General features: G+C 42.2%; 1 protein-coding gene across 1 annotated transcript in view; it reads left to right on the top strand.

The window, feature by feature from the left end:
* Positions 1 to 18,989: 18,989 nt before the first annotated feature.
* The window catches only part of LOC124788906 (glycine receptor subunit alpha-3-like), a 723,618-nt gene continuing 723,270 nt past the window's right edge, over positions 18,990 to 19,337 (top strand). The window contains exon 1 of the mRNA XM_047256189.1: positions 18,990 to 19,111. The gene's annotated coding sequence lies outside the window, so the exon portion shown is untranslated. The remainder of the gene's footprint in view (positions 19,112 to 19,337) is intronic.

Here is a 19,337-nt window from a genome sequence, read left to right as displayed (position 1 = left end):
TCGACTCTACGCAGAGCACAGATATCATGCTGTCCGTACTACTAGTTCTCATTTGTTAGTAACACTTTACTCAATACAATTAAATATGATGTTCACATGATAAACCGCACATTCCGTTAAAAATATACTGTGTGTGATGGCGGTGAATGTCCTCTATGTCCCTCATCAGGTTTCAGAAGGCATTGCAGTTGCACATTAACACGATAGGTGACGAAACTGGAGTACGAAGAAAACAGGGAATTTCTCGATTAAGTGGCATAAAACGAAGTGGTTATAATGGAAAACTGAGCATGGATCACCAACTATGTTCAATAAGATAAAAAAAGTGAAACTGAAATGACTTGTTCCCTAAACATAAATGTACGATACCAAAAATCAGAGGATCGATACAATAACACTTGGGAAACAGTTATTTTATATGCCGATAGGGCGCTTTTACAGCACTGAGCCAGTTTCGCAGGCATTTCAGATGCGAAAGGTCTGTTTTGCAGTCAGTTTCCGATCGCACCGAGGCTTTCGTCAACAGTGTGTCGTCGTCGGACAGCAAGTCAGCGCCCGACTTTGCGATGAACTAGGTGGTGCTGTTAGCGGCAATTGGTAACCCGAGCCTCTGATAGTTGTTACTTGGGCATCTGTTGAATGACAGCGACTAACTTTAACATCATTGTCATAATTAAATTCCCCTTCGTTTCAGTCTACCTTATTTTTATGTGCCGCCCATATTCTAAATCCGTCTACCGAATGCAATATTATAATTTAACACATTTAGGGGAGCTAAAGTTTGCTTTAGATTTTTCGAGCAATTTGTCTTCGAAAAGGGATTTAAAGATAATGAAGCTTTGAGGAGATTTAGATTGAGAACTGTCCCACATACTGATTTTAGAGCAGTATAGTGAATATATACTGTTAATCCAAACAGTGAACTATTAATTTTATGTCGTTACTTCCTCACTCCCTCCATTCCGGCCACGTCAAACTGAAATGTGGACAAGGGGACCACGGACTGCGAGTAACGCATACAGTAATATTTTCCGGTTGCTCACTTAAGTAATTCATGGGCAACTGTGGAGTAGTTGAACCTCCATTTAATGAAATGTACAGTTAAAACACGCTGGCCCAAAAATTCTTGGTTGCGGCATTCAGCTTTCGTATTCCTCCGAATGCCAGGATGCCCTTAGTTTGCACAAATCACAAAACCGTGCCGTTTCTTCGTAAGTCTCATACAGCTGCAGTTGTTGAGCATGTTTAATAGGAAAATCTTCTGCATTTATCATACGATGTCAGTGTTGGCACTGTGGAGAGCGAGTCAGTTATTTTTACCGTGTGGATAACTCCGATGGTTATACTGCATGTAATTATCCTTTCTTGGCTAGGAAACCGTTCTTGTAAGTTGATGCCTATTTCGGTAAGTGAAATAATCCACTCTTTATACATGGAACAGCTCCATAGGCACAGCTGACGGTATCATTGATTTGAACGTGTATCTATACTGGATAATTCCCAGATGGTGTTATGAACTTTCAAGGTTGATGGAGAAGGACAAATGAATGAGTTTCAGGTCAGGGAGCCTCCTCCGGGAACGAGCGAGTCGAAAGTTACAAGCAAGAACCTTTCTGAACCTTTGCACTGGAAAACATTTATCAGCACTGATGTTTCTAAAACTGAAGGGAAGGCAACTTTCAGAAGCGATAATATGAACCAAAACAAAAAAAAAGTTGTTGTTGTTGTGGTCTTCAGTCCTGAGACTGGTTTGATGCAGCTCTCCATGCTACTCTGTCCTGTGCAAACTTCTCCATCTCCCAGTACCTACTGCAACCTACATCCTTCTGAATCTGCTTAGTGTATTCATCTCTTGGTCTCCCTCAACGATTTTTACCCTCCACGCTGCCCTCCAAATGCTAAATTTGAGACCCCTTGATGCCTCAGAACATGTCCTACCAACCGTCCCTTTTTTTGTCAAATTGTGCCACAAACTCCTCCCCAATTCTATTCAATACCTCCTCATTAGTTGTGCGATCTACCCATCTAATCTTCTTCTGTAGCACCACATTTCGAAAGCTACTATTGTCTTCTTGTCCAAACTATTTATTGACCATATTTCACTTCCATACATGAATACACTCCATACAAATACTTTCAGAAACGACTTCCTGACGGCAGGTTCGAATCCTGCCTCGGGCATGGATGTGTGTGATGTCCTTAGTTTGGTTAGGTTTAAGTAGTTCTAAGCTCTATGGGACTGATGACCTCAGAAGTTAAGTCCCATATTGCTCAGAGCCATTTGAACCATTTTTTTGGTATCGCGGGAGTTAGCCTCTGAGCGGTGAGCAGCTTTGCGCCTGGTGTAAACACTAACTTTTCGCCTCGTAGTTAACGAGGTGGAGTATCGGTCTTGTATTTCGCGCTGAGATTGTGAATGGTCGAACCGTGTCAGCTGGATATGCGCCCTAGTGTAACAGTAACTCTCAATACGACCACTTGCGGTAATAGTTTGGTTTCTGAATAAACATTATTCTACCCAAATCGTAACTGTGTTGCCTACATCAACTATGGGTCGTTAATTTTGTTCCCGATATTATTATTATCGTTATTATATGTTACATTAACTCTGTATTTCGCAAACTTGTCATCAGCCAGACTATTTAACCAAAGGGTCACAAGTGTCTAATTTAGGGCGTCTAATGCAACACGCGCGGTTCAACCCTAGACGAGTGTGAGACAAGACTTTTCAATGAAGGGGAACCGCATGTGAGGTCGAAAATCTTTGGGATGTTAGCTCGCAATGGCTTCCGCCCGTTAATTGCCTTGCGCACACAGGATGGAATTAAATGTTTTGGTCCGAAGGCTTAAATTATTCATTTATTAGTGTGTGTAACAGGATGGATCGGAAGAATAGTGTAATTTCCTAGAATGATTGCAATTCGAACGCGCCTACCCCTAACGATATATACTGAAAGTGTGATTCTGGTGGTGCGAGTTACGGACCTTGCTTGCAGTGTTTACTAGAGCAACGGCAAATAACGGACCTCTACCAGGTTATAATTAATTACAAACGAAAGTGGTAACTTTACTTACTTTACCCGTCAGCCACGTCTTGTTCATGCGCTGTTCCTCGTGTTGGATAAGCCGCCTTCAGGAATCCTTTTTTCTCATAACCCGTGTATACTCTTACTGCGTCAGTCAGAAATATCGTGAGAGTATCAGGAGAGCTAATTTTTCCACGCAGCATCAGGCTGCGTAAAAATAAGTTCTGCAAGAGGTGGAGTTCACATCTCCAGGACGCCTTAGTTTTTATCGACGACTAACAGATTTCCACAAACATTCGACGTTCTATTTCAGTGATTCACAAATTCATGTTGAAATCCTTCTTTCTTTAAAGTCTTGTAAGACTTAAAGTAGTTTGTAATCCCTCGAACAACCTCAAATTATAAAGCACGGGGGGGGGGGGGGCGGATTCTTTTTCAGTGCCGCCAAATACCCAAATATTTTCAACTTCAAATTTCAGCAGCAGTCCTCTCTGGTGTTTCCTAATGGCTAAAGTTTATTTGTCTATTTCGGAAACCTTGTTTCGTACACCGATTGGAACACTGTCGTTCGTGACTACGACTTAACAGATTTCTCGGCAGTAACAGTAGTAGTCGCAGACGCTTCTCGTGGACAACAGCGTTTCAGAAGCTGTCGCTTTTGGCGTATAGCCTCTTATACAACAAGAAACTGAACTGATACTCTTCTCCATGGGTAACCTGGAACTGTCAAACGCCGGCCGCGGTGGCCGTGCGTTTCTAGGCACTCCAGTCCGGAGCCGCGCTGCTGCTACGGTCGCAGGTTCGAATCCTGCCTCGGGCATGGGTGTGTGTGATGTCCTTAGGTTAGTTAGGTTTAATTAGTTCTAAGTTCTAGGCGACTGATGACCTCAGAAGTTAAGTCGCATAGTGCTCAGAGCATTTGAACCATTTTGAACTGTCAAACCACGTGTATTTTCTTATAGATTTTCTCTTGCAACACAGGGCACAGTGCAATTGCATAGGAAAATCAGGAACGGCATCTTTCTTGCGAAGTATGACGGCGCTGAGTCCATGACATTGAACAAATTTCCCGCTATCTTCGTTCGTAAGCAATCCGTAGTTCCAAGAGAATTTCAAACAACTTTCCACTCTCCATAACCAAGGCATTAGATTTCGCTTTGTGAGCCTATCGGCACTCGAAATTGCAACGCTTTAACTCACTGCTAATCACAACCGAAAACGACATGGTATGTTCTCCTTCCAATGTAGGAGGAGGAGGAGGAGATTAGTGTTTAACGTCCCGTCGACAACGAGGTCATTAGAGACGAAGCGCAAGCTCGGGTGAGGGAAGGATGGGGAAGGAAATCGGCCGTGCCATTTCAAAGGAACCATCCCGGCATTTGCCTGAAGCGATTTAGGGAAATCACGGAAAACCTAAATCAGAATGGTCGGAGACGGGATTGAACCGTCGTCCTCCCGAATGCGAGTCCAGTGTTTCCTAGCGATGCTTTAAACATTTACCATAATCAGCGCCACCAGATACGTATCGTCGACATCGGGTGGCACGCTCCCTATATGTTAGGGACCCGCGAGTTCGATACGCAATCACTGTTGGAAATTACCGAGATTAGGGTCTGATCTTGCTTAGTTAGTTCGTCTGATTTCTAGTCTATAATGTGATTGATTGTAATTCGTCTCAGTTGACGCTTTATGTGGCTTAATTCCATCTGACTCGACCTAGCTGCATTAGGCTTGTATCAGATTGGTAGTTGTTGGATATCTATTCAAGAGTCAACAGCTATTGCCGTCACATAAAGGCATTATCGCTTTTAACGTGTTTTGCTTCTTATTTGTGGAGATTTAATTAATTACTAGTGTCTTGACATGTTATTTGAAATACATTTCTACATGCAGGTAATGCAATGTGTAATTTACAAAATTTGAAAGATTCACACGCTTTTGTCAGCTAGTTACTATTTGTGTGCATCAAATGTGTTTCATTTTTGTGTTTCAGAAGCACCGATGACAGCGTTATTTGGCCAAATCCTGTAGAACGGTATATAAATTACTCTGAACTGGTGCCGTATTTGGGTTCAACGAGTATTAAGGTGACTGTACAAAAAATTATTGGAGATCTGCTGTCATTTATGACTGTTTGTAACCATTTGCCTATTTTGTATCTTGTCTTTGTGATCGCAGCGCAAGCCGATTAAAATTCCTGACATTGTCTTTCTTCGACCGTAACACCTCATTTACTATGCAGTCTTCAGTTTCGATGTTAAGCTCTGTCACTAAGCTCATTTCTGTTGCTCCTCAATACTTTTATCCTTGTACGGTTTACTCTTAATTAGTATTCTGCAGACAGCAACTGTTAATGCCCCAATTTCTACTTCCGGTAACGATAAATGTAATTACTACCCGATTTCGCAGATGATGACAATGCCATCAATGACATCTGCTCGCTCGCAATTGTTATATTGTTTCTTGACTTCCCGTTTCTTTCCCTCATTGTTTCTTCAGCGTACAGTTTTAGCAGTAGCGGAGATCAATTATAAAGAGATCAATTATATCCCAGCTGCACATCTTGACTAATTTGAGAACGTTTCTCTTGCTGTTTTCTCTTTTGGTTCTTGTGCATGTCGGATATTCCTATTTTTTGCTACGAAATATACGTAATTTCCCAAGAACTTCTAACATCTTGGATCTGCTTAGATTCTCGTAGCATTTTTTTTTTTAAAAGTAGACGTGCGGTAAAAAATTGCGACCCGAAGAAAGAGTTGTGTGTCATAAACGAAAGTCGGTAGTCGGATTTCTTCATCTGAGAGATCATTTCAATTGAAATATCGCACCACTTGCATAACAGCTGCGCTAGCAGCGCAACTGTGAGGATGCCTATCAGTTTGCTTTAACTACACGCTATAACGGTCGTGAGCGTTAGTTACGTTTGAGATTCGGCGTGGTGAGTTGAAGTTCGCCAAGAATGCCCTTAAGGTGACAAAGACGCCATTATCGTCACCTTACTGAGTTTGAATGAGAAGCTGGATGTTCCTTCTGCGATACAGCTCGAAGACTTGGTAGGATTGCTGCCACTGTAAGTGATCTCTGGGAGCGATGGTCACGAGAATCTGCGGTGGCAAGAAGACTGGGTCCCAGACGGCCATGTGGCACTACCGAGAAGGAAGACCATCGCGTTAGGCGTATGGCTCTGGTGCATCATACTGCATCTGCCGCAGCTATTTGAGCAACAGTTAAACTGTTAGACTTTGGTTATGTCAAGAAGAGCTTCGAGGCAGTCGCCTTGCAGCGTGCATTCCACAGAACCCAAATCACCATCATTTTCGACTTCAGTGGTATCAAGCTCACCGGACGTTTGTGGTGTTTTCTCATGAAAGGTGATTCTGCCTCGGCGCCAGTGATGCCTGTGTGTTGGTTAGAAGGAGGTCAATTAAGTACCTGCACCAAACTTGTCTGTGGCCTACACACACTGGACCTACACCTGGAGCTATGGTCTGGGATGCCATTTCGTATGACAGCAGGAGTGCTCTCGTCGTTGTTCCATGCGCTCTGACTGCAAATTTGTACATGGGTCTGTTGATTCGACCTGCTTTGCACCCATTCAGGAACAGTTCCAGGGGGCGTTTCCCAACACGATAACATCACTTACAAACCACTATTGTAACCCGACAAGCTCTACAGTGTCGACATGGTGCATTGGCCTGCTGTATCACCAGATATGTGTCCAATCGAGCACATATAGGATATTATCGGACGACAACTGCAGTGTCATCAACAAACAGCATTAACAGTCCCTGTATTGACCGAACAAGTGCAACAGCCATGGAACTTCATCCCACAACTCAAGTGCAGCACCTGTACAGCACAATGCAAGCACGTCTGTATGCATGCATTCAACATTCTGGTGATTACTCCCGTTTCTAATGTAACAGCGTTCCAAATTTTGCAATGGCTAATTCGTACATACTTTCACCTGTGATCTTACAATGTTAATCACTTAAAAAGTTGCCTAGTCATATATATTCCCGAAGTTTCACTACCCTACATTAATTATTTCTATGTTGCAACTTTTACCATCACTGTATTATGAAGGTGTTTCGTGGTTACGATTTTGCTACATTAATTTCGTCTGTGGTTGCTGGTTATCGGTTTTAGACATGTAAAAAAAAAACTAGTCGGTCGACGGAGAGTGTAGACGTAGCACGGCAGCATCTCAGAGTAGGTAGACTGTTTCAATAAAACGAGCACGGAATTATGGAAGTGAAAAATTACCGAATGCTGGCAGGATAATAGAATTAAAATTTTAAATCCGTTTGACAGTTTTTAAACCATTCCATTGACTTTCGTGAGCTATGTTTTCAGCTAACATTGTATGATTTAACTCAACCTGAGTAAAATTCAGTTAATCCAATTGGAGTATAATTGATTGGGTCACCTCCAGCACTATTACTGTTCCTCGTATCTTCACAATTTTCTCATTTATATTGTCATTAACCTTGTGGTAATTCGTGCAATGTTTTCTGGTATCTCTTCAAAATTAAACGTACAGTTTTTGAATTCAATTTCTTAAACTTAAACTTACTGCTTTGGTACTGGTTTTGTACATGTAGTTTACGAACACTTTTCTTTACACCATCACTAACGCTTTCAAGTGTATCATAGTATACTTAACCTTTGATGGGTCTCATTGCTTGCTATGTTGCACCATACAGTGTTTTATCGAGACAATTCATTTCCCTTTAATATGGAACCGCCAGTGGGATTGTGCGGAAATTCCCTGCATGGTTGTCCCGGTGGAAGCGCCCAGCTGCGGTGCCTCCTGCGGTGTGCAGTGGCTGGCAACACTGGTACATTTTGTCCCTTCCGGCAGCAGCTCCGGGCGACCCGCATATACTATGTTCCTACGTTTCGCGTTGCTTACGTCAACGGGCGACTCTTAAGACGGCTTCTAGGCGACATTATTCATTTCTAGCCTTCAAGTAACAATTTTTCGCAAGAGTGGTCCCAGTAAACTCGCTAAAGGCTCAGATACAGGATTGCCAATTTTCTTTACTATTTCGCAACAGTTAAACGGCCTCAGTTTGCAGAAAGGTGCTAATCTGAAGCATAAAAAGTGAACTGGTCTGTGGAATATCGATATTTAAGGAATGAGGGCTCCAAACTAGAGTAACGATATGTCGATCTACACACATCTCTATAAGAACGTAGTATTTCATTCATTTCTATGCGAATCATTTACTTTTTCCTGTAACGTGCATACATTTCTTCCGTTTACGTGCCTAATGAAATCTCTGGTGCCATAACGCCTTGATATGTTCTCGAAATTCACGTACGGCTCAAAATGATGACAAGAAACTTGAAAACAAGCAAAATACGGGCGTAAATAGTTAAAACTATGAGCGTAAATAGTTAAAATCGGCAAAACCCGTCGTAGACAGATTTAATCATTACTAATTAGATACATATATTCGTTAGCACCTACTTGACTTTTGAGAAAAGTTACTAACTTCGATTCCCCTAGCAAGGTAATGGATGGTGTTTCCCTTTGTGCTAGAACCGAGATCTCGTATTGGTGACCAACAATGTAATCTTCCAGACCGAGACAATGGTACCCGAAATACCAACGAGTCTAACATACCGACAACACCTACACAAATCTCTAAAACAGTGCCTATATACCGCATAACACTCAGTCTTAACGTACAATCAGTGTTGCCCTTGTTGTTGTTGTGGTCTTCGGTCCTGAGACTGGTTTGATGCACTTCTCCATGCTACTCTATCCTGTGCAAGCTTCTTCATCTCCCAGTACCTACTGCAGCCTACATCCTTCTGAAACTGCTTAGTGTATTCATCTCTTGGTCTCCCTCTACCATTTTTAACTTACACGCTGCCCTCCAATACTAAATTGGTGATCCCTCGATGTCTCAGAACATGTCCTAGCCACCGATCCCTTCTTTTAGTCAAGTTGTGCCACAAGCTCCTCTTTTCCCCAGTTCTATTCAATACCTCCTCATTAGTTATGTGATCTACCCATCTAATCTTCAGCATTCTTGTGTAGCACCACATTTCGAAAGCTTCTATTCTCTTCTTGTCTAAACTATTCATCGTCCACGTTTCACTTCCATACATGGCTACACTCCATACAAATACTTTCAGAAACGACTTCCTGATATTTAAATCTATAATCGATGTTAACAAATTTCTCTCCTTCAGAAACGCTATCCTTGCCATTGCCAGTCTACATTTTATATCCTCTCTACTTCGACCATCATCAATTAATTTGCTCCCCAAATAGCAAAACTCCTTTACTACTTTAAGTGTCTCATGTCCGAATCTCATTCCCTCAGCATTACCCGACTTAATTCGACCACATTCCCTATCCTCGTTTTGCCTTTCTTGATTTTAATCTTATACCCTCCTTTCAAGACACTGTCCATTCCGTTCAACTGCTCTTCCAAGTCCTTTGCTGTCTCTGACAGAATTACAATGTCATCGGCGAACCTCAAACTTTTTATTTCTTCTCCATGGATTTTAATAACTACTCCAAACATTGCTTTTGTTTCCTTTATTGCTTGCTCAATATACAGATTGAATAATCTGGGGATAGGCTACAACCCTGTCTCACTCCCTTCCCAACCATTGCTTCCCTTTCATACCCCTCGACTCTTATAACTGCCATCTGGTTTCTGTACAAATTGTAAATAGCCTTTCGCTCCCTGTACTTTACCCCTGCCACCTTCAGAATTTGAAAGAGAGTATTCTAATCAACATTGTCAAATGCTTTCTCTAAGTCTACAAATGCTAGAAACTTAGGGTTGCCTTTCCTTCATCGTTCTTCTAAGGTAAGTCATACGGTCAGTATTGCCTCACGTGTTCCAACATTTCTACGAAATCCAAACTGATCTTCCCCGAGATCAGTTTCTAACAGTTTTTCCATTCGTCTGTAAAGAATACGCTTTATTATTTTGCAGCTGTTACTTATTAAACTGATAGGTAATTTTCACATCTGTCAACACCTGCTTTCTTTGGGATTGGAATTATTATATTTTTATTGAAGTCTGAGGGTATTTCGACTGTCTCATACATCTTGCTCACCAGATGGTAGAGTTTTGTCAGGACTGGCTCTCCCACGGCTTTCAGTAGTTCTAATGGAATGTTGTCTACTCCGGGGACCTTGTTTCGACTCAGGTCTTTCAGTGCTCAATCAAACTCTTCACGCAGTATCATATCCCCCATTTCATCTTCATCTACATATTCTCCCATTTCCATAATAATGTCCTCAAGTAGATCGTCCTTGTATAGACCCTCTATATACCCCTTCCACCTTTCTGCTTTCCCTTCTTTGCTTAGAACTGGGTTTCCATCAAAAATATTGATATTCATGCAAGTTCTTCTCCTTTCTCGAAAGGTCTCTTTAATTTTCCTGTAGGCAGTATCTATCTTACCCTAGTGAGCTAAGCTTCTACATCCTTACATTTGTCCTCTACCCATCCCTGCGTAGCCAATTTGTACTTCCTGTAGATCTCATTTTTGACACCTGTGTGTTCCTTTTTGCCTGCTTCACTTACTGCATTTTTGTATTTTCTCCTCTCATCAATTAAATAAAATATTTCTACTGTTACCCAAGGGTTTCTACTAGCCCTCGTCTTTGTACTTATTTGATCCTCTGCTGCCTTCACTATTTAATCCATCTAAGCTACCCATTCTTCTTCTACTGTATTTCATTCCCCCCTTCCTGTCAGTTGTTCTATTTCCCTGAAACTCTGTACAACCTCTGGTTTAGTCAGTTTATCCAGGTCCCGTCTCCTTAAATTCCCACCCTTTTGCAGTTTCTTCAGTTTCAATCTACAGTTCATAACCAATGGATTGTGATGAGAATCCACATTTGCCCCTGGAATTGTCTTACAATTTAAAACCTGGTTCCTAAGCCTCTGTCTTACCATTATATAATCTATCTGATACCTTCTAGTACCTCCAGGATTCTTTCATGTAGACAACCTTCTTTTATGATTCTTGAACCAAGTGTTAACTATGATTAGGTTATGCTCGGTGCAAAATTCTATCAGACGGCTTCCTCTTTCATTTCTTACCCCCAATCCATATTCACTAACAATGTTTTCTTCTCTCCTTTTTCCTACTCTCGAATTCCAGTCACCCATGACTATAAAATTTTCGTCTCCCTTCACTTCTTGAATAATTTCTTTTATCTCATCATACATTTCATCAATTTCTTCGTCATCTGCAGAGCTAGTTGGCATATAAACTTGTACTGCTGTTGTAGGTGTGGGCTTCGTGTCTATCTTGGCCACAATAATGCGTTCACTATGCTGTTTGTAGTAGCTTACCCGCACTCCTATTTTTTATTCATTATTAAACCTACTGCCGCATTACCCTTATTTGATTTTGTATTTATAACCCTGTATTCACCTGACCAAAAGTTTTGTTCCTCCTGCCACCGAACTTCACTAATTCCCACTATATCTAACTTCAACCTATCCAGTTCCCTTTTGAAATTTTCTAACCTACCCACCCGAATAAGGGATCTGACATTCAACGCCCTGATCTGTAGAACGCCAGTTTTCTTTCTCCTGATAAGAACGTCCTCTTGAGTAGTCCCCACCCAGAGATCCGAATGGGGGACTAGTTTACCTCCAGAATATTTTACTCAAGAGGACGGCATCATCATTTAATCGTACAGTAAAGCTGCATGCCCCCGGGAAAAATTACGGCTGTAGTTTCCCCTTGCTTTCAGCCGATCCCAGTACCAGAACAGCAAGTCCATTTTGGTTAGTGTTACAAGGCCAGATCAGTCAATCATCCAGACTGTTGCGCCTGCAACTACTGAAAAGGCTGCTGCCCCTCTTCAGGAACCACACGTTTTCTGGCCTCTCAACAGATGCCCATCCGCTGTGGTTGCACCTACGGTACGGCTATCTGTATCGTTGAGGCACGCAAGCCTTCCCACCAACGGCAAGGTCCGTGGTTCATGGGGGGGGGGGGGGGGGTGTTGCCCTAATCAGTAACATATTTGGAGTTATGTGATGTAGTAATGTGTTCACACAACAATTTAATAAGGGGAGCTTAACACTTGCTGCTTCGTGGTGTCACGTCTACCATTGATGGAGTGATGACTGAATTTACTTGGATGTTGTTTAAGATAGCCTCTAATGCCAAGGGATATTGCTCCACGTAAGCATATGTTTGGTTTTCATTAATTTTCCCGAGTAAACAACCACCATAAAAAATCTTAATAGAATCCCCTGCAACGATTAAGATATCAATATAGAAATCCTAAATTTGACAGCTGTCTGCTGCGTGCTCCGCTAACAAAACAATTTTTCCTATAACGTCAGTCAAGGAGTAAACATATATGAGTCAGTGCACCACTAAAAAGCTGCAAAGGAAGCTAAATTATTGGAAGTTAACAAGGAACACTTCCACATCAGCTGATTTTGTAAAATAAACCAACAATTACTGATTTTAAAATAACCATCTGCTGATACGACATGTGTCGCCTCTCGTTCCATGGCTGTTTTCCCGCTCCCCTACCGTGTGCATGTCAGTTTCTCGAATGTTCCACCACTGCCCAGAAAGCATTGCTGCGAGGCGGTACAGACGTTCTTTGCTGTGTATACGCAACAGATTCTGCCCATTTTATTAGTAGAAGGAACTTTTCCCACTTGTTGCTCCCCTCCAATCACTCAGTGTACGTTTAAGGACCACTATCATCTCTTTTACATTTTAAACTAACGGTTTAGGAGGAATTTAAAATCGAATGAAACTGGATTGTTGCAGTAGTTTGCGACATGTACATAACACGCTGAACAGACTTGTGCTTGTAGTGATACCAAGTTCAGAATATCCCAAACATTCTGCAAACCATTGATTAGACTATATGATCGTCAGCTGACTAGCGATGGTTTGTCACTTGTGTTGTAGAGCTGAGTCGTACAACGTTACATATTTATCTGTCTTCTTGCCAGTAGAAGCGTGTAGTCTGTTAGTTGAGTCAGTTGGTTCATGGGAACTATTTAACAAATAATGGTCCACATCTTATAGGCGAAGGCGACGCAGCGTTGAATATCTTAGCTAATTAATTTAATATATTTATTAATAGTGAAGTTCCAAACTGCACTAGTCAAATAAAGGTAATTAATTGCACCTGGTGGAAAGACCTCCACTAGTAGTTTCGTCAGATTCTATCAAGTTCCGCTTACCATAACTTAGTCTAACATACCCGACGAGCCTACGTTTCTTATACTTCCACACATCTTGCAGTCACGATTCACAGCTTAACCCTACAGTGGAAGCGCTGTAAAAAGGAACATATGGGGACTCTTGGATTTTATTTTTATGCCGTTTTCTAAGCTAAAGAAGAAAATAATGCAGTTTGACGCTAATTTTATTTTATGTTTATTACGTTCTTCATAATACTGTTTATTAAAAATGATCAACAAAGAGAAACATTTTTCTTCTTATCTGAGAAAACAATAAAGTTTTAAAACTACATCACAATTTTAACTAAAATAACGTCACTGGCAATGTCTGAGGTTAAAAAATCCATATTCTGATAAGTAGTGATTTAGTCACGCACCATTTCCTAATCACATTATGTGGCCCACTAGTGGTCGCAGATCGAGTGGCCCAGTGGCTCTGATACCTGGCTTTGACCCAGGAAGCCCTGGTCGTCTTCCGCTTGTGGACCGAACAGTATGACTAGGGAGTGAAGTGTTGGGCTGTGTGACTGAGACTCGCTTCTGCAAAACAATCTTTTCCTAAATCTTTCAGTTTAAAATCTCACCAGCACGCAATTTTCGGTCTTCGGAATCAGAATGAAATTTCTACCGACCGACGTCGTCAGAGTGAATCCTACACCAGACATCAGAATTTGACCCTTCTTGACCAGCGTTACGTCGATACCAGCGACGTCGCGAATGGGATTACTGAGGGTGGATGACAAATGCACAAGCGATTTAGTTCTGAAACAAAGATCTGAATAACTAGTGTGAGCTGTTAACTTTTTAATTTCCTTCTCACTCAGCTTAAAAACACATCTGGCTAGCTAAATTCATATTTAAAACAGACCAAACAAAAAATTCAATCGACTCACGATTTAACTGTTTGATAAGAAATGCATTCGGTGATCACAGTTAACTGAAGACTGCAAGCAAATGAAATTCTGCTCTCAATGATTATTACATATCAGTGCTGATACTGTAGTTAAATTTGTTATCATACAGTTGATAACCCGGGTATGCCAATTTGCGCAAACAGAACCACCTAGTGGTACTGAGTACGTTATCATAAAGTTGGTGATTTGGCTACGCCACTTTGCGCGAACAGAACCACTTAGTGATACTAAGTAACACACATATTAAATGGTAACCATAGAACAAATTAACAAACAGCATCAGTAGCAAGTTGGTAATTAAGTTATAGAGATATTGAGAGGTTCAAAATGGTTCAAAGGGCTCTGAGCCCTATGGGACTTAACATCCGAGGTCATCAGTCCCTTAGAACTTAGAACTACTTAAACCTAACTAACCTAAGGACATGACACACATCCATGCCCGGGGAAGGATTCGAACCTGGGACCGTAGCGGTCGCGTGGTTCCAGACTGAAGCGCATAGAACTGCTCGGCCACTCCGGCCGGCTATTGAAAGGTACTCAGTTGGCAGTAACGGGTGCTATGAATTACGAAACAAACGGGAGGCCGCTCACTACGCTACCAACATCGCTCATTTGATGTTCACCAATACTAATGATGATACAGTCACTTGCTACTAAGAAAGCAGCCGCTTGTCGTTGTACATCACTTACTCCATCGGGCAATAACCCTCTTACCCTTAGGTGGCTCTAAATATAGCTCATCAGCGTTTTCGGTATACAGCAGGGAAACGTCTTGGTAAACACACAGACTTTAGACTAGTCAATACTGACAAAAGAATAGAAGCATACGGCAGGAGCCTTGCAAGTAATCTGCACAGTAAAGCTTATTCACCGCTGGTATAATCAGAACCGTTCTAGCTATAGGCTTTTGCGTTTAGCAGCTCAAAGTACCCACCGAGCAAAGTAGATCACATGCGATAATAAACATACGTTGTTATTTACAATCAATCTTTAATAGCCGGCCGCTGTGGCGGAGCGGTTCTAGGCTTCAGTTCGAGACCGCGCTGCAGCGGTCGCACTTTCGAATCCTGCCTCGGGCATGGATGCGTGTAATGTACGTAGTTCTAAGTCTAGGGGACTGATGACCTCAGATGTAAAGTCCCATAGTGCTTAGAGCCATTTGAATCTTCTATACTTCACAGAAATCGATAAGTAATGCCAAACATATAACGACAGTACTCAATCAAGTCACAGATCAAAGCAACGCAACAACGTAAGCTAGAAATGTATACATACGAACACTAAATACAGTCAACAAGATAAAAAAAAAGCTCACAAAACGTAGTCCCCCTACACCCAATGCTCGCTCGGGCATAGCTTTCTTAGACCACACGTCCTTTGACGAAGCCAATCTAAACCACAGTGGAACAGCTGGTCTTAATCATGAAACCCGCATTCAGTTAGTTACAGTAGCTTAACATTCTTAGTGAGGCTGACTTTCTCCCAAATGGTTAGCACAACTAATTTCCCACAAATAAACTGACTGGACGAATCATGCTAATGCTGTTGTGAATGAGTACAAAATTTCAGTCATAATTCACAAACATAAAGATCTCACTACACAGTTGACAATACAAAACATCAGGCGGATACACTATTGATAATTATATGATCAGTTGGTAATGGGGATTTAGAAGCCACATACAATTAAACAGCGAATTTTAAGACGTCTGGCTGTGTTTAGCACCCATTTCTTTTCCAGTTAAATAAAAACAATGTTCACTACTCACGTGTATAATTAAATAGATAATAATACGAATATAGGTCATGTTCGACAATTCAGACTATCAAGTACATACACTATGTGATCAGAAGTATCCGGACACCAGACTGAGAATGACTTACAAGTTCGCGGCGGCCTCCATCGGTCATGCTGGAATTCAACATGGTGTTGGCCCACCCTTAGCCTTGATGACAGCTTCCACTCTCGCAGGCTTACGTTCAGTCAGGTGCTGGAAGGTTTCTTGGGGATTGGCAGCCCATTCTTCACGGAGTGCTGCACTCAGGAGAGGTATCGATGTCGGTCGGTGAGGCTTGGCACGAAATAGGTGTTCCAAAACATTCCACGGGTGTTCTATGGGATTTAGGTCAGGACTCTGTATAGGCCCAGTCCATTGCAGGGATGTTATTGTGGTGTAACCACTCCGCCACAGGCTGTGCATAATGAACAGGTGCTCGATCGTATTGAAATATGCAGTCGCCATCCCCGAATTGCCCTGTGATAGTGCCACGCAGAATAACAAGGGGTGCAAGACCCCTACATGAAAAACACGAGCACACCATAACACCACCGCCTCCTAATTTTACTGTTGACACTACACAACCAGGCAGATGACGTGCACCTGGCATTCGCCATACCCTTAGACTTCCATCGGATCGCCACATTGTGTACCGTGATTCGTCACTCGACACAATGTTTTTCCACGGTTCAATCGTCCAATGTTCACGCTCCTTACACCAACCGAGGCGTCGATTGGCATTTACCGGCGTGATGTGTAGCTTATGAACAGCCGCTCGACCATAAGATCCAAGTTTTTTCGCCTCCAGCCTGTCATAGTATCTGCAATGGATCCTGATGCAGTTTAGAATTCCTGTGTGATGGTTGGGATAGATGTCTCTCTATTACACATTACGACCCTCTTCAACTGCCGCCGGGTTCTGTCAGTCTAGAGACGATATCGGCCACTTCACTATCAAATCGGAAACACTGGACTTACGGATGTTTAGGAGTGTGGAAATCTCACGTACAGACGTATGACACAAGTAACACCCAATCACCTGACCACGTTCGAAGTCCGTGATTTCCTGGGAGCACCCGATTCTGCTCTCTCACGATGTCTACTGAATACTTATGTTGCTGTTATGGAGTACCTCGCAGTAGATGGCATCACAATGCACCTGAGGTGGCTGTTATGGAGTACCTGGCAGTAGAAGGCAGCACAATGCACCTAATAGGAAAAACGTATGTTTCTGGGGGTGTCCGGATACTTTTGATCACAGTGTAGTTATAACAACTCTGTAACTTCATTAATGTCAGTCACTGTTTCTTTTCATTTACTTGCGTTTGTGTACCTACTCGCCTGAGAAACTTCAAACCAGAACATCAGTTAACTAATAGCACCTAAATGGCAATTTTTCCACTGAATCAATAGTTGTTATTCTTACCCTAATCACGTTAATAGATGTTAGCAGACATCTTCTACTAAAAATATTATTGTCACCAGTGAAATCCTGTGCACTTTCTATTGTCACTTCTACAACTCATAGTGAATGTACGTTTGCCAAACTATTTCGATGGACGTGGTTGAGTTACGCTATACACATATGGAGAAATCGCACATCGCTCTGAAATTCGTCAGAGTCAGCACTGGTTATCTGTAACTATCTTTGTTCACAATAAAAGCCAATATCTTCTCAAGAACTTTTAAACACCTTAAAAATTAATATAGCTCAATTTAATAAGAAAAGTAGTAACTTCATAATCCCTACAGTGAAAATCGATTCGAGTTTAAAAGATACCGGAAAATATTACAATTATTCCTACAGTGATAGGTGAAAAATCTTTCTTGAATTGATGCATAGGCTGACAATCGATCTTGAACGAAAATAAATGTAATTTATTTCTTCTAAAGAGGCGAAGAATTTCACCACCGACGGCTACATTATTGGTGAAAAATCACAGGAGACAGTAACTACCGCAGAATACCAACGAGTAAATGTCCATAGCTACCTGTAAGAAAAGAAGATCCCACACTTCTATTCATAGAAAAAACCATAAGGAAATGTAATACATAGGCGAAGGAAATGACGTAAAAGTACTTTTTCTACCAAATCTTGAGTATTACCAGTCTGTTATTGTTATTAGGTTGAATTAATAGAAGATATAGAAAAGATCTAACAGACAGTAGGGTGTTTCGTCACATCATTAATGCACAAAGAGCAATGGTCAACGAATTCCAGTCACAAAGGGAATAAAAGAGGCATTGTGCATCACGGAGAGGCTTACTTTTAAATTTCCAACAGAGTGCCTTCCACGGAAAGGGTTGGCGTTGGGTTGTTTGGGGGGAAGAGACCAAACAGCGAGGTCATTGGTCACACCGGATTAGGGAAGGATGGGGAAGGAAGTCGGCCGTGCCATTTCAAAGGAACCATCCCTGCATTTGCCTGGAGCGATTTAGGGAAATCACGGAAAACCTAAATGAGGATGGCCGGACGTGGGATTGGAGCTAATTCGGAGTTCTGCCGACGACCCGTCTTTTGCGAATGGAATAGGGAAATCGGGAATGAGTAGTGGCGTCAACAAACCCTCGAACACACACCGCATAGTAGCTTACGGAGAATCGATGTAGATGAAGATAGGTTCGAAGTCCCTGTAATTGATTCCAGCCACTTCAATCTCCTGATATGCATAATGTGACTTGAATTAAGTGTTCTGATAGATTTATGATAGTTATGTGCTTTAGAAAATAGGAACTGAAGGAAACAAATCTTTTCAGAAATAAGAAACTTTGCACAAATTGGAAGGAATAACATGACCGATACAGGGGACAAAGTTTGGAGGACGCACTTTCTGGTAACGCATGCGCCGCCGCAGTTAGTAATTGCATTGTAGCTGAACTCGGTGCACGTGGTGGTGGCAGAGGAGACGGAGGGCCACAGACGCGGTGGGGCGTGGGGGGCGCAGGCGCCGCGCGGCCGCCAGCTGCCACCTGCGCGGCTGCGTCTGGACAGCAGGCAGAGCACGGCAGCGGCGCTACGCGAGCCACCAGTCGCGCTCCGACGCCCGCCGGTGGAGTACGGGGCTGCCTACATCCCAGGCGACAGGCGGGCGCCACAGCGACGCTACCCGGCACACGCAGCCGGCCGCATCACAGGCAAGCTGTTGCACAGCTGCAGCCTCGCGGTGATTTCATTTCTTACTGTAAGTGAACAAGAGAAAACTCAGTAACCTGCAGTACTGTTAAAAAACTATGTATGTCACTATTCCATTTACTGTGGTTGGAAACGACTGATCTCTTGTCGGTTGAGATTCTACTGACGACCAAGAAATTCTTTGAAAGCATGATACTGATGATGACGAATATCATAAGAAGCTGAAGAAGCTAGTACGTCATATTTACATGTCACATTAGTATGTTCAGACTCAC

Source organism: Schistocerca piceifrons, chromosome 3 (assembly GCF_021461385.2).
Source record: "Schistocerca piceifrons isolate TAMUIC-IGC-003096 chromosome 3, iqSchPice1.1, whole genome shotgun sequence".
NCBI classification, from domain to species: domain Eukaryota; kingdom Metazoa; phylum Arthropoda; class Insecta; order Orthoptera; family Acrididae; genus Schistocerca; species Schistocerca piceifrons.
Note: the sequence above shows the minus strand (reverse complement) of the source record. Positions and strands in the feature narration are given on the sequence as shown.